Source organism: Amblyomma mixtum, chromosome 2 (genome assembly GCF_055824585.1).
Source record: "Amblyomma mixtum isolate Tamu chromosome 2, ASM5582458v1, whole genome shotgun sequence".
Classification (NCBI taxonomy): Eukaryota; Metazoa; Arthropoda; class Arachnida; order Ixodida; family Ixodidae; genus Amblyomma; species Amblyomma mixtum.
Genome location: NC_143013.1, coordinates 105,237,013 through 105,254,088, shown reverse-complemented (window position 1 = coordinate 105,254,088; position 17,076 = coordinate 105,237,013). Strand labels below are relative to the sequence as shown.

At 48.2% G+C, this 17,076-nt stretch overlaps 2 pseudogenes; both read left to right on the top strand.

Moving 5' to 3' along the window:
- The first annotated feature begins 5,460 nt into the window (after positions 1-5,460).
- LOC149360416 (uncharacterized) lies at positions 5,461-9,562 on the top strand (annotated as a pseudogene).
- A 3,299-nt stretch (positions 9,563-12,861) lies between these two features.
- Positions 12,862-14,402, top strand: LOC149360415 (uncharacterized; annotated as a pseudogene).
- The last annotated feature ends 2,674 nt before the right edge of the window (positions 14,403-17,076 follow it).

Sequence of the window (17,076 nt, the reverse complement as noted above, 5' to 3'; positions counted from 1 at the left end):
AGCCAAGCCTACATCTGCACCGCCGGGGCAACGCCCCCCGCGCTCGCCAGCATGCTCGCAGCCGGAACGGCGGGGAGCTCGCCTAGCCAGTCAGCAGCCCAGGCGCTGAATCACAAGCACTGTGCTCCCGCGGCGCCCCGGCAAGCCACCGCAGCCACGATCGTCATGAAATTTGCGAACCACCTCAACCTCGGCAACACTTTATTCCCTGTGCTCTGTCGGTCCGTCATGGATTCCGCCCGCCTAACCAAGACTGAACGTGACAATACCTACATCAAACTCCGCACCTCGCAAAACATCCTGGCCATCGATACCCACCGCCCAGCCGCTGCGGACAAGCTGCTCCAACTCAAGCAAGTTTCACTGAACAACATACAGTACGAAGTCACCTCGTACGTAGCTAACGACCCCCTTAACGCCCGTGGTGTTATACACGGCATCACCATGGACTTTACCGAAGACGACTTTGCCGCTAACCTTCGTGTTGACGGCACCCGACTCCTAAGCGCCCGCCGTCTCGGACGTACCAACACACTTCTGCTCACCGTCGAAGGGCCCCGTCTACCACGCTATGCCGTCTTCTACAGAGGAGTGTACCGCGTCTACCCGCAAAAGCCGCACAGCAAACAATGCACGCATTGTCACGCCATAGGACACCGTGCCGACGTCTGTCCTAACAAGCCTAGCCTTGTTCGGTGCTCGATTTGCAGCCAACCGTTTCCTCCTGACCAAGACCCAACGACTATCCCACACGAATGTGAACCACACTGCTGGAACTGCAAGGGCGACCACACACCGTCTCATCCTGAATGCCCCGCAAGGAAAGACGCCGACGCTGCAGTCCTAAAGTGGCACCGCGCCCAACGACGCCATCGCGCCCGCGCCGCCCCTCCACCCCCTAAAGCCGACGCGACCATCTGGCCGCCCCTGCCTACCTCGAACCGCTACGAGGCCCTTCAGCTCTCCTGCAGCAGCAGCAGCAACAGCCCGGGGCACGAGACCGCGCAAAGAAGTCAATCTCGAACCAAGCCCTCTGCCAAGCGGCCACCGTCCACCACTTCTGGTGCGGCAACCAGCATCTCCACCTCCTCTACTAAACCGCAAGCTTCCGTGATGCAGTCACAGACTCCACCAAGTCACCAGGTGAGCGGTCCATCTCCCACATCCATCGCACCCCCTCCCCCGTCCTTCCAAAACCGGTTTTACTCACGCCCCTCCACACCTACTCCACTTTCACCCCTCCCTACCGACAACGCTATTGCTCTCATACAGCAATCCCTTGCTCCCGTCCTATTGGCCTTACAACAACTGACGGCTCGCGTCGAGCAACTAGAGCACCATCTCCTCTCCCTCGCGTCCTCTGCCCCACCCTCTCCCGACGCAGACTCCAATGCTCCCCCTCGAAAGCGCGCAAGCGCCCCTCTAGTGCCTAACCTCGACACAATGGAGGAAGACCGGCATGATGAGTGATATCATGCGACACACATCCCCACCCCAAAACCCTCTAATTATTTGGCAGTGGAACTGCCGCGGTTTTCGTCGCAAGAAAAATGCCCTCTTGCAACACATGCAGATTACTGGCGTTAACCCAGACGTCATCGCACTGCAGGAAACGCACGGTGCCTTTTCTCTGCCAGGTTACGACCATTTTACTCAGCCAAGTATAGTCATGAAGAGAAAAGGACATCAAACGCCCCCTCCTCCGCCGACTTTGACGGTTACATACATACGGCGCACGATACCCACCATTCAGGAAGATACATCCCACCTCAACTCCGGGACGAAAGAGCATGTCCTGACACACTCCACCTATCAGGGTCACCGTATCACGATTTTAAACTGCTACTGGACTCCCTCCGACTCCAAAACCAGCATCCCACCTTTGCATACGGCCCTTCCTGCCTCTAATGTCCCTACTACTTTCGTCCTTCTTGGTGACTTCAACTGCCCACACCCTGCATGGGGATACGACCGTACTTCAGCCTCCGGACGAAAACTCGACCGCTTCGCCAGTATTCATCACCTCACCCTCCTGAATGACACGTTCATGCCTACACGTCTAGGATGTGGAGCACAATCCGACACAAACCCCGACCTCGCATGGATTCGCAGCGATCTCCGCGCTTCTTGGAGTAATACGGGTGACACGATGGGGAGTGATCACTGTATTCTTCAGATAACGCTCACGTCCCAGCGACCCTCCAGACCACCCGGAACACATCTACCTCCCACTATGCTCGTAGACTGGCCAAAGGCTCGGCCGGCCCTCGACTCCTTATCAGTCTCACTCGAGGACCCCGAAAAATGGTGTAGCGCCATTATGGAGACCGTCTCCCAACACACCAAACATATCCACCGATCTCCCGACTATCCATACATTGACACACACCTACTTGGGCTATGGAAACAACGTCGCCGGGCCATAAAAGCTTGGCGCAACTGTAGATCTAGCCACGCATTGAAAAGAAAAGTTACTGAACTAACGCAAGCAGCCCAAGAATACGCTGACCAACTAGCCACGAACAACTGGCTTCAGCTCTGTGATGACATGGTCGAGAGACTCCACACTCCAAAAGTCTGGCACATTATGCGCACCCTACTTGGACAGGGTAAACCTCGTAACACACTTCAAAAGCTACAGTTGGCCCTCTCCGTCTCACAAGAAGAGCTGGTTGAGCAAATCCGAAATCAATTTTACCCATCCTCTACTTCTCCTGCCAGCTCCCCGTCATACCCTCACACCGAAGAAGAAGCAGACGAACAAGGAATGAATTCCGACTTTACATTCGCCGAACTTCAGGCTGCTCTACGCTCCCTTAAGCGAAACACAGCACCCGGCCCAGATAAAGTTACCTATGGTATACTCCGTAATCTCCCCGATTCAAAACTAGACGAACTTATTCAGATTATTAATACTGTTTGGCGCTCCGGGAAAATTCCCGCTGCATGGAAAGAGGCACACGTAATTATGATTCCGAAACCAGGAAAATCCTCTGCGCTCATCACTAACCTCCGACCTATATCCATGACTTCTTGCCTAGGGAAGCTGATGGAGAAGATGGCCCTTACCCGCCTCGAATGGCACCTGCATACCAATCGCTGTCTTGCTCCCACTATGGTCGGATTCCGCGCCCACGTATGCACACAAGACATTGGACGGCAAATCTATGAGGATTTGTACGCCTTCCCAAGCAGCGCACAGCTTCGAGTTTTGACCGGCGTGGATATCAAAAAGGCTTTTGATAATGTCGCCCACTCCGCAATTCTCACCAACCTGGCAGACACTCGCCCTGGGGTCCGCATGTTCAACTACATCAAAGACTTTCTTACAGACAGGACCCTCCGAATCATTGGCCCCGACGGCACACCTTCCGCCCCCTTTCCCCTCACCGCAGGTACACCACAGGGATCCATTCTTTCACCTATGCTTTTCAACTTGGCAATGAAAGAACTGCCCCGAAAACTCGCTGAAATTCCTGGCCTACGCCACGCTATATATGCGGATGATATCTCTCTCTGGTCTACCACAGGAAACGCCGGGGAACTAGAATCCACTTTGCAGCAAGGCCTCGACGTCGTTCAGGAGCATGCACGCCGCATAGGTATGAGTTGTTCCGCCGAAAAGTCGGAATACATCGTGGTTTCTAACGCTCCTCAAAAAACCGCTTCTTCCTACCGCGAACTCATTCAACTCTCTCTCGCGCAAACCCCTATTCCCCGACGGAGCCACATCAAGATCCTTGGCTTCACTTTTCAACAAGATGGCAAGTGCAACGTGTGGCTTAGCCAACTCCTGCAACAACTGAACCAAATTCGCCACATGCTGTCCCGCATATCTCGTCAAAAGCATGGACTCAGAGAACACGAACTCCGTCGAGTTATAGAAGCACTCGTTTATTCGAGGGTCATGTACGCCTACCCCTATCAACGCCTCACATCCTCTCAAGTAAGCAAACTGGAAGCCTCTCTGCGTCGCTTCACTCGATTAGCCATGGGAGTTCCCATCTACGCCGCAAATGCTCTGATCGCAGACGCCGCCATTTTCAACTCCCTCGAAGAACGCGCAGCAGCACACCACCGAGCCCAGATACACCGTCTCTCTACCTCCGAGCAAGGCAGAGACCTCCTCAGCCTTTTCGGACACACCATTTCCCAACTACCCCCGCTTCAACCATCTGCTCCCCCGTGGAAAAGCCTCCCGCGTCTTACTGTAAAACCCATTCCACGCCACATGTCTCCAACGATAAATCCCGGGAGGCGTGAAGCACTGGCGAACCATTTACCCGTACTGGGCCACGACACTTACTATACCGATGCCCATATCCTCGAGCACCAAGTAGTTACTGCAGTAGTCGGCCCTCGAAGCACCTCCACACATCTCCACACAGGAGTGCCCTCCTCAACCGACGCAGAAACTCTGGCCATAGCAGAGGCGATTACGCTTCACGACCACCTGTCCTCCACCATCACCATACGTGCAGACTCTCAGGCTGCCATACGCTCATTCGAATCTCAAAAACTCCCTCCCCATATCCTAGACACTTTGCTGCAATACCTAACAGCCCACCCTACGCTCCATGTCCGCCTTGAATGGATTCCTGGTCATCAAGGTATACCGGAGAATGAGCTTGCTCATGCTCTGGCCCGTGAAAAAATACCACCGGGCCCTCCGACTGCCTGGCCAGCCCATTATAATCCCAAGGCAGACCGCGCTACACACCGACAGGACCGCCGCGAACACCTTCGCAATTTGCGGCACATGCGACGAACCCTTCCGTCACCCTCCCATTTCCTTTGCCGTGCTGACGCCTCTCTAATTCGACAGGCAGACTAACTCCCTTCCCTGCGAACTGTATTCCCACTATATCCTTCATAAACCTGGCAAACCCGCCTGTCTCGTGTGCGGAGAGCATCCCTCCAACATTCATACATATTGGTTATGCCCCCGCGCAACTAACTCTCCCACCATACCTTCCTCGCATACCTTGCCTCCCCCCTTTCACCTCACGTGGGCCCGATGGACCGCTCCACCAACCTCTCTGCAGCCCACCCTCTGGCCGCTCCTCGCCGCCCACATCCGACGCATCCAAGGGACACGTGGCCCTACTCTGCCACCGCCGATAAATAGCGCCCACCAAACGGGCAACTAAGAAGGCTCGGACTTGAGCTGAAAAATAAAAGTTATCTCTCTCTCTTCTTTGGTAGTAAAGGACGCAGAGAGCGCAGGAAGTGAAAAGATTCCAGAAGAGTGCGAGAAGGTCACAGCTTTTCCGCCACTGCGGGCGGCTAGCAATTAAAAAGGAGCAGCCTAATTGTGATGGTCTGGGGGCAATTGCAGGCTCGATGACGGAGGTTGTGACCTCCGACATATCAAAAGAACGGAAGAAAAACAGCCAGGCAGAAGTAAAAAGAGAGCCAGCTTTCCGCGAAACTGGAATCTGTGGTGAAGAAAGTATCGTGATGGAACGCAGCGCCGCGGTATTAGAGGCGGTGATCTTGCACTCAGATGATCCAGCCGCCCAGGTTAGCTCAACCCCCGATGAGACCAGGTGCGACAATGCAAGTTCAGGAATGCTGGAATTGAGTCTGACAATTCCAAAAACGCGGTCTCGAGGAAGCTGCAAAAAAGAACATTTCGTTCAACATGAAAGGGTCAGTGACGACAGATGTCAGAGTGGCGAGCTCGTGATAGGAGGAGGTCTAACGTTACTGAAACGGCACACTGTGCCGGGCATAGGGCATGAAGTGCCCCGTAGCGTTATTGATGGCAACAGCCTTTCATCCGAGGCAGAGAACGGAGATGGGCCTGCTGGGCCGACCGGGCAGAGCGTCGCGCAGTTGTCGAACGCACCCGATGGGTGTCTCACCAGGTCCTTTGAGGACAAGGAGATGCGTGGCGACTTGCCACTAGACAAATTTGGGTCAAGCGACTGCGAGGAAGCTCATGCAGCAGACGATGCCGCGAAGCCGGCAAGCGCCTATCAAGCAGGGAGCGGCGATTTAAATGTTTGTCCGTGCAGGAACGGTGCAAATAGCTCCAAACGAGACAAAGTACCAAGAAGCAGGCACATAGCTTTCACACTGAAAGTCGGCGCGTGGAACAGTATGTTCTGTGCTGCGGTACGCCAAATTAAGTGTAGCAAAGCTGGCCGCACGGTTACAGTTGAACTGGGCAAGGGATGTGTTGCTTACGCAGCACGCGGTTCGTACTGGCGCGCCAGGGAAAGCGTGCCCTTAGGGGCGTTGCATCGTCAGGGATTTGGACCCATCGAGTGCTATGACGTTTTTGATCCTGGAGGGCACCAGCTTTTGAGCTCTCGCCCCGCTGTGGCACCAGCCTAATGAGCCGAGTGGCAGTTAGGCGTTAATCGTGTCGATTGAGACATGTGGTGGTTCGAACGCACACTGTCACCGCACTGTCACACTAGCAGATTCATGAGAATCAACGGACGCCATTGGCTGGAAGGGGTGGCACGGGAAAAGCGCTTCGTTCTTGAATTTTAAAGGTGTTAATTTTAATGTGGCATTTTTTGTCTTCACTTGCCATGAATTTCAGCGGGAGCTGAGCCAGAAAGAAAAGAATAGCTGGAAGAAGATAGCAAAAAGAAAAAGGCTTATGGAAATTGCTATCGACAGCAACTCATCCGGAGAAGAATGTGGACAAAGCCTTTCTCCAAAAGAAAAAGTCATCAGGAAACTCCAAAATGAAATTTCGGTGTTAAGAAAAAAGCTCGCACAGGAACGCCAAAGAAATGACAACCTGCAACAGCAAGTTATGTGTTATTGTTTTGCATCCATAATGGTAAACACACAAGTGTTTTGAAACACTTTTGAAAACACACGTGTTTCCAAAAGGGAGGGGGGGCGGCACTAACAGCACATTTAAATTCCTGCCTTGTGGGAGAAACAGAAGAAAATGCAACAATATTTGTTCCTGCCCCTTCCACGTGCCTATAAGGGGACGCTTATGTCCCCTCATCTATGTGTGCATACCTATTGTCTGTAATGTTATGTCTGGGAAGGGACAAGTAGGGAATGCGGGATTCGATCCCCAGTGCAGCCAGGATGTGCAGATGTTCTCAAGAACAGCTAGAGGTATGCGCATTCCTGAACAATGGGGCTAGATGCGCATGTCTAATTACCTCCTGCTACACTATTTTTGTAGGGAGCAGCACCAGAAGATTCTGTCAAGCGCAGGCTCTTTGGAAAAGACCAAGCCACAAGTGGGACGTTGGTGCTTAGGGCTGTTGAGCCAAATCAACCTATCTCAGATGTTGAAATCTTAGTCACTGAAACTAGTGAGATGGGTGTGTCTGAGAATTGGTCTGGCCCAACCGAGACTGCTTTGACAAACGGGCAGTGCCTGCAAACAGCCATGGCTGAGCCACCACAGTTACAGGCAGATGAGGTAGGTCTTACATTGTTATTTGAAGCCACTTTTTGAATGAGGATATGTTTCTGAGGTAGAAGAAGGTGTTATATTGCTTTTGTTGAAACAGATTAGAAAATTGGCAGCCACTTACCAAAATTTCAAGCTGTTTCTTTAGCAGATGTCGCAATTCGATTAATGCCAACTTTCTCCAAATGTCCAGGAGGCCTCAGATTTTTGAACAAACTTTCCAATTGTACAGACGTCACCGCACCTCTCTTGATTGGACATAAGCTTTATTTGGAAATAAGTTTTGTTCACAACTCTAGTTGCCAGTTTGCCCAGTACAAACAGGAGCCAAGTGACTGAACACACTACAGCTGGAGCAGTCTCAGCAGTAACAGTTTGTTACTGAAAAAGGGACTTGCGTTGTGTCACTTTGATTGCTGTGATCTGCGAAGCCTCAGGAAGAAGTTTTGTGAAGGCAATTACTGGACATGCGCCTGAGGCTACCATGCTTGTGGAAGATGCATCCAAAAGGACCGCTATGTGGAAAACAGACTTACGTTTCCAGACCTGCAAGCACCGCATTGAAGCGATGAATCATTTCGTTGTCAGGAAGATCAGCAGCACCACACTGGTGTTTCATATATTCGCTAACTTGGATGTTGATATGGTGGCATGCTTTTCCACAGAATACATGCAGCTGGTCTGCCTCGGAGTAATGTGGCAACTACTGAGAAACTGGGTCTCCCCGGGGCACACTGCTCGACTGAGCAGAGAGAAGAATGGCTCAACAACAGGCTGCGAGAAGCGGCCACTGCTTTTGCCAGTTGTTTCCAGCGAAAACCCAGAGGAACTGATGGACTGGACCGTTGGAAAGCAACCGAGTTCAGGACGTTTTTACTCTATCTGGGGCCAGTAGTTCTCAAGTTTCTCCTGACTGAAAAACAGTACAAGCATTTTCTTCAGCTCTATGTGGCTTTAAGGATAGTTACCTCCCCTGAGCACCATGTAGCTCTGAACAGTTTTGCCCGAGACCTGCTGAGGTATTTTGTTCAGGAGTTAGGCAGGTTGTATGGCGCAAAACAGCTGGTGTACAACGTTCACAGCTTGGTGCACCTGGCGGAGCAGTGTCTAGAACATGGCCCTGTTGATGAATTCAGCGCCTTTCCCCTTTTTGGGAAAAGTTATAGAAAGTGCTCCAAAGTACAAACAAACCACTGGCACAGCTAAGCCACAGGATGTCGGAAGCGAGGCAGTGTGCACAGATCAATGAAAGAGTTGAGCAATACGTGAAAGTAGGAGACTGCGTTTTAGTAGACAAGTCTGCTGTTGTCATTGTTGCTGTGTACAAAGAAAGCGTCAAGGCTGGCATCTTGCCAAATGGCAGACTCCTTTAAGACGCAGATTGACAGCTCAAGGCTCAATATAAGGTGTTATAGCGGTCTTTGTGAAGAAGCTAAGATGGGGCCTCTCTCGAATATGAAAGTCCAAGTTCGATGCCTGAAGCTGAATTACAAGCGAGGGCATGTTAGATTTCACTCAGAGTGGAGAAGAGGAAAAATGAGCGCTGTTTGTTTGGTTTAACGTCGCAAAGCAAGGTCACTGCGAGTAGAGCCTGTCCATGCCTAACACGTACACGAAGCTTGGACAAGGAACCTCGGCCCCACAACCTACGTGGGACTGTCAACCTAGTCCTACAGTCATCAGCATTCAAGAGCTCTGCCATGAAGGGGAGGGACTTCGCAAAGAAGTGGAGGCCAAGACTTTCTATATTTCTAACCTTCGGAAAAGTGGCCATGCTGCATCTTTTGCAGATGTGGGACTCACCATATTCAGGGAACTGCCTATTTTTGGGGCACCACCTGATCGTGTAGTCACATTTGACTGTGAATAATGTAAGGGTACTGTTTTGAGTCCTCGAAGTGACGTGCACTTTGCAAGTGAAAAATTCATTTAAGGACTTGAATGAAAAGAAGCCAAAGTTGATATACCAAACTAAGATGAACGTCACAATGGGCATTCTGAATGAACACTCCAGAGTGTGACTTCATTGTCTACTGCAACAAAGACAAAGTAGCAACAGTAACCATAAAGTACGATGCCATAGGATTCAATGAGTTCCTGCAGGCAGTGCAAAAATTGTTTATAGAGTATCTGTACCCTGCACTGCAAAGTGAATGCACTTAATTGAATGTGGATTAACTGCTCGCTTTATCGGATCATAAACCTGTCAAGTTAACCCTATCACACGCCATTCTGTTTCCACCGAAAACAAATATTTTTCCACGTAAATAGCATTTACAGGTCGTAAGAAAGACAACTGGTTGGTTTCGCAGTGCCAAATACCAGCAGATAATTTTTTATAGGGACGTGTAATATTTTGTGGAAAGTGTCATAATTAACTGAAATCATGACATCCAAATTTCATGACCTATCTGGAAAACACCTGAAGCAGCCTGAAATCAAGTTCTATTTCAAAACAGGGCTTTACTTTTGAAAACGTGCTAAAAAAACATTCGTTTAGCCAGGGCAAAATGTGTCTGCAAAAAAATGGCTACCACCACCACCGCCAGGGGATGGGCGCATGCGCAGTCCCGTTATGAAAAAGGCAGATTAGAGGCTTAAAAATGCAAAAGCATTTCAAGGCTATGTAGGCGAGGTCGTGCCACCATAACGTGTCCGCAGCAGTAGTGTCGTTCTGAGAAGAGATAGCTTCAAACAAATGGTTGCAATTGATAGAGAACGATGTGAGGATCATGCGCAAAAAATTTGATGTCAATAGGAATAGTAGATTAATTTCGAGCCAAAAATGTCGAAAAACCCTCGAAATAGCGTGGATTTTCATACAGTGAGTGGACCGGAAAACAACTCTTACTACTCACTACTACCACTTAATGAATGCAGCAGTTGTGCGTAGGTATGAAAATGGTGTGGAGCATTTGATAGGCCAACTTGACTTCCAAAGTCGAGCTGCCAATCTGCTCATATTCAGCGCTGAAGAGCATAGAGCTTGAACCAACAATCATCTGCTGGCCGCCTAAAAAAGGTGCTCCACGATGTTTCCTTTAAAAAGAGGTTTGATGACGGCCTGCCTATGCACAAAAGCAGCCAGACTGGTTTGTGGCCGATACTTTGAGAGTTACGAACTTGAAAAATTCGGTACCATTTATGGTGAGTGTATACTGTGGCACAGGGAAGCCAACATACCTCCAGGAATTTCTTGCCCCCTTTTTAAAAGTGCAGTCTCAGCAGTAACAGTTTGTTACTGAAAGGGACTTGCGTTGTGTGACTTAGACTGCTGTGATCTGTGAAGCCCCGGGAAGAAGTTTTGTGAAGGCAATTACGGGACATGCGCCTGAGGCTACCACGCTTGTGGAAGATGCATCCAAAAGGACCGCTATGTGGAAAACAGACGTTTCCAGACCTGCAAGCACCGCATTGAAGCGATGATTCATTTCGTTGTCAAGAAGATCAGCAGCACCACACTGGTGTTTCATATATTCACTAACTTGGATGTTGACATGGTGGCATGCTTTCCCACAGAATACATGCAGCTGGTCTGCCTGGGAGTAATGTGGCAACTACTGAGAAACTGGGTCTCCCCGGGGCCCACTGCTCGACTGAGCAGAGAGAAGAATGGAGCCAGCTCAACAACAGGCTGCGAGAAGCGGCCACTGCTTTTCCCAGTTGTTTCCAGCGAAAACCCAGAGGAACTGAGGAACTGGACCGTTGGAAAGCAACCGAGTTCAGGACGTTTTTACTCTATCTGGGGCCTGTAGTTCTCAAGCTTCTCCTGACTGAAGAACAGTACAAGCATTTTCTTCAGCTCCACGTGGCTTTAAGGATACTTGCCTCCCCCGAGCACCATGTAGCTCTCAACAGTTTTGCCCGGGACCTGCTGAGGTATTTTGTTCAGGAGTTTGGCAGGTTGTATGGCGCAAAACAGCTGGTGTACAACGTTCACAGCTTGGTGCACCTGGCAGAGCAGTGTCTAGACCATGACCCTGTTGATGAATTCAGCGCGTTTCCCCTTTTTGGGAAAAGTTATAAAAAGTGCTCCAAAATACAAAGAAACCACTGGCATAGCTAAGCCACAGGATGTCGGAAGCGAGGCAGTGTGGAAGAGTTGAGCAATACGTGAAAGTGGGAGACTGCTTTTTAGTAGACAACTCTGCTGTTGTCATTGTTGATTTGTACGAAGAAAGCGTCAAGGCTGGCATCTTGCCAAATGGCAGACTTCTTTAAGACGCAGATTGAGAGCCCAAGGCTCAATATTACGCATTATTGCGGTCTTGGTGAAGAAGCTAAGATGTGGCCTCTCTCGAATACGAAAGTCCAAGTTCGATGCCTGAAGCTGAATTACAAGCGAGGGCATGTTAGATTTCACTCATAGTGGAGAAGAGGAAAAATGAGCGCTGTTGGTTTGGCTTAACGTCGCAAAGCAACTTGGGCTAAGAGGGACGTCGTAATGGAAGGCGCCAGAAATTTCGACCACCTGGAGATCTTTAATGTGCACTGACACCGCACAGTGCATGGGCGCCTTGTTTTTCGCATCCATCAAAAAAGCATCCAGAACTGAACTTACATCCTTGGCCACCTGAGCCACTGTGACGGGTGAGATTGCTATTTCAGCATGAAGAAATATATACCTGTATCAAGAGGCAGCAGCCCGATGTATCTCCATGTGTTTCGCGTCCATTGAAATATAGCCGAGAATAGACCTCCAGCCTTGTGTTCAGCTGCAGAACACTGTAGCCATTGGTGCTGAGTGCATCAGCTCCTACAATCTCACCCGGGGAAAGCGTCAGCTTTGAAGATAATGACCCTTTTCAGGGCCATCGAAATGTGCTGGCAGGGCCGCAGCTATGCCTCCAAAGACCACCTGTTTCCATCAAAATTGATTGCTACTTGACATTCTAAAACAGACTACAAGTTATAGTATGCAGACAATATAGTATTGAGCACACAAGGCTGCATTTACATGAATTGATGTAAACATCACGTTAGACTCATTGGTACATGCAGCATAACAATTTTAAGAATTATGTAATATGAGAATGTAACTTGATAGACCTCGCACCTCTATGCTCAGTTTCATACATGTTCTGCAACGCTGCCAAAGATAGTGCTCTTGTTTGCGCTGTCTACATCCATAATCAAAAAGTATTATATGTTCCTTGTGGTGAGCTAAAAGTAATAAATGCTTTGCCTTCAGGCATGATACAACACATTTGTTATGAGCTTGATTAAATGAGTTCTTATTGCTGGTGCATGCTGTCGCTTTCTCGTGTGTTAGACCACTCAGGCTATATAGTATAGTGTTATTTTGGGACGTTAAACCCCAGAAATCACAAAAATTTAAGTTTGCCTGTTCTATTTCAATGACAGGTTACTTTGACTTAAGATAGCGCTTTTTATATGCTAGAAAACATAAATGAAATGGTACAGGTATAACTGGCAGTGGCCGCTTTCATAACCAAAGTGCGATGCATCAAGGCAATGCAGATGTCTGAGGCTATGATGCTCTGCAATTTGTTCTTAAACAGTGAGAAAAATGGCGTAAAATAATACTGTGGCTTCTTCAAATACAGGAAAGTTAGAATGGAGGTGCTTATTATTTATCATGATATTAAAGCACTCGCCAAATAAGCCTACTGCTCAAACATCAGTGCCAGTTTGGGCAATGTAAAATGTACAGCACAAAGCTTACAGTACACAAAAGGTAGGTGAAGTTCACTGGTCACTGACGATGGTCAGCTCTCTTCTTCACAGTTGTGAAGAGGTGTAGCACGCCCGAATCATAATTTGTTCTTGACCGTGGTCAGTGACCAGTGAAGTTCATCAACTATGATTCCCGACCAGACAGTATGCTATCAAACCACCGAATACACACAATAGGATACTTTAGGCTTCTCTTTTGACAGCTTTTTCGCTGCAGTGGGAGTACACTTAAGTGTTTTTGCCAGTATTTTTTTTCATGCTTTAAAGAGTTCAGAGGTCGCATCTCTTGTACCATGTGGACTGATATGGCAGAAAATGACTAGTGTTAGAGTTATGGTGGTCGTGTAAATTATACTTTGGCCGGAAGTTTTCCGTCATGATTACATGGCTAAAAGAAAACCTCTGAGAATCTTTACATTTGAAAAAGGCTGTACGTAAGTTGTTTCTCTTTGCTGCAGCACACCAGGGTGTCCCAGCCCTCATGGACCTAATTAAAGAGCACCGCCAACTTACAGGGCCCGAATGTCTAGCTTACCTTAAGCAAGCCTACGCAAGGGAGAACACTGCTCAAATCGAGGAAAGAACAAAACTGCAGTCCCTTTCATTACAGTGGATGCTCTACAGGCAAGGCATGGTCACTGCGAGTAGAGCCTGTGAATCACGGCCCCACAACCTATGTGGGACTGTCAACCTAGTCCTACAGTCATCAGCATTCAAGAGCTCTGCCATGACCGGGAGGGACTTCGCAGAGAAGTAGAGGCCAAGACTTTCTATATTTCTAACCTTCGGAAAAGTAGCCATGCTGCATCTTTTGCAGATGTGGGACTCACCATATTCAGGGCGCTGCCTATTTTTGGGGCATCACCTGATCGTGTAGTCACACATTTGACTGTAAATAATGTAAGGGTACTGTTTTGAGCCCTCGAAGTGAAGTGCCCTTTGCAAGTGAAAAATTCATTTAAGGACTTGAATGAAAATAAGCCAAAGTTGATATACCAAACTCAGATGAATGTCACAATGGGCATTCTGAATATTTCAGAGTGCACTTAACTGAATGTGGATTAACTGCTCGCTTTATCGGATCATAAACCTTTCAAGTTAACCCTATCACACACCGTTCTGTTTCCACCGGAAACAAATATTTTTCCACGTAAATAGCATTTCCAGGTCGTAAGAAAGACAACTGGTTGGTTTTGCAGTGCCAAATACCAGCAGATAATTTTTTTATAAGGACGTGCAATATTTTGTGGAAAGTGTCATAACTGAAATCGTGACATCCAAATTTCATGACCTATCTGGAAAACACCTGAAGCAGCCTGAAATCAAGTTCTATTTCAAAACAGGGCATTACTTTTGAAAATGTGCTAAAAAAACATTCGTTTAGCCAGGGCAAAATGTGTCTGCATAAAAATGGCTACCACCACCACCGCCAGGGGACGGGCGCATGCGCAGTCCCGTTATGAAAAAGGCAGATTAGAGGCTTATAAATGCAAAAGCATTTCAAGGCTATGTAGGCGAGGTCGTGCCACCATAACGTGTCCGCAGCAGTAGTGTCGTTCTGAGAAGAGATAGCTTCAAACAAATGGTTGCAATTGATAGAGAACGATGTGAGGATCATGCGCAAAAAATTTGATGTCAATAGGAATAGTAGATTAATTTCGAGCCAAAAATGTCGAAAAACCCTCGAAATAGCGTGGATTTTCATACAGTGAGTGGACCGGAAAACAACTCTTACTACTTACTACTACCACTTAATGAATGCAGCAGTTGTGAACGCCTGCATTGTGCGTAGGTATGAGAATGGTGTGGAGCATTTGATAGGCCAACTTGACTTCCAAAGTCGAGCTGCCAATCTGCTCATATTATTCAGCGCTGAAGCAGCATAGAGCTCGAACCAACAATCATCTGCCGGCAGCCTAAAAAAGTTGCTCCACGATGTTTCCTTTAAAAAGAGGTTTGATGACGGGCCATTTCCCGAACAATTGTGACCAAAAGCATGCCAGGTGCTGTCGAAGTGTAGCCTGCCATGACCAGATAAAATACCTGTGCTGTCGTTGAAGGGTCCCTTATATCCTGAGAGCTTCTAGTTGGCACAACGTTGACGCAACAGCAGATGAAGGAGATGGAACTTTCCATCTGTGTTCTTGTGAAGCTGTGCACTAATTTGGTACAATGCACAATTTATTGTGTTTTTACATTTGGGATCCTCTGGCTTCTAGGCCAACGTCAAGGTGACAACAAATGATGGAGCTGGAAAGTCTTCCGGGGCACATGAAGAGGTAAGCTGTACCATGCATCGTCATCTATGTGTGCTTGTTAAACAGTGTGCCAACTCATCATAACGCACAGTACACTGCATTTTGACATCTGGCTTCCTATGGTTTCCAGGCTAACACTGACACAAGTGATGACGGAGTCAGTATACTTTCCGAAGAAGGTAAACCTTTTATGAAGCACCATCATTCATCCACTTGCATTTGACAAGTCGCATATTCTGCATCTAAAAATTGCGCATGCCAGAAATGCAGATGAAGAACCAAATCGCAGACTTATCTCAGGCCTCTCCAATTGCTTCCAGAAGCTCAGGAATGGAGACAGATGCTCCACAGGGAGCAGCTGTACAAGCATCTAGCTGTGTAGCCTATCACCGGATGTATGCTGGCTCTTACTGTGAAAACTAAAATGATTACAAGTTTTATAACAGAATGGTACACGACTGTTTAACCACATGTCGAAGTGGGCCTGGCAACGAGAAATTCAGAACCGCGGCAGGCATTCACAAGCTAGCCTCAGACAGGACATCACTTGCATATTGATATCCAGCGTCGTTCCTACAATACATGCCAACATTCGAAAGAATAGACCACCACAGAATGATACTTTAAGCAGAAGGCTGGTTTGCTTCAAATTCTGCATGCGTCCCTCAATTTGAAATCCGCATGATTAGCACTGATTTCCCATTCTCGCAGGTATGATGAATAAATGGTGCCAACTGCGGAAAAAGCTCTTTTTTTCCCCCTTAACATCAGATAAGGTGTTGAAGGGGTACCTCAGCATATTTAAGTCAAAGTCAGATTTATTTGCGCCATTGGTTATAATCATGAAACAACCAAGTTTATTCATCGTACATATTAAAGGCTCAATTACCCTTAAATTTCACTGCAACTTTGGGATTTATGGCAAATGGAGCTAGGGCACCTGTGTGCATTTTGCAGTTGTTTGGACCATTTCAGCCCCAAGCAAAAGTGTGAAAATGCGAATGTCAAAATAGAGGCGAAAAACTTTAAAACAATTTGTTTTTTTTCTCACCCTTCTGTTATTCAAGGCTCGACTACACTGGTTCGGCTATAAGTACGAACGCAGCTGGATCATACGGCGCTTCATACCTTAAATACACAATTTCTAAAAGTACAAGTGAAATACAAGTGAAAGAGGGGAAGTTAAAACCTAACGCATAGAGATGATTCACAGACTACGCAGTTTAACTGATAGAGCGCTGTCACTTCAATTACAGCATAACATGCAGCGAGTATGTAAAGCCCAGGCTGAAGATCTATTGGCGCAACATGCTCCATTCTCACCAAGAGATGAATGGCACTACGGCGCCGATATCGTGCACTCCGCGATCGGCTCAGCAGTGCACATTTGCATGGCATACTGACCATGATCGTGTGACCACTGACACTACACACACATTCAAGCCCGTGTGCCACCAGCAAACGACCTTTTCACAGTCCGTGCAGTTGCGATAGGCGCTGCGTCCGTTGGGGCATATGTGTTATGGATGCCTGGTCAACAACGATAATGAGGTCAGCAGTGCGGTGCCGTCGTTTGACGAGTCGGACCTTTCGGCCAATTGCACAGCTGACATCGTTGCAAAAATGCCTGGCTCATAAGCAGCGACAGTGGCCATTGTTTCTGGGGTGTGTTTCGATTACAAGACTGCACCCTTCTACAGTGTGGCTTCTTTGGGAACTTAT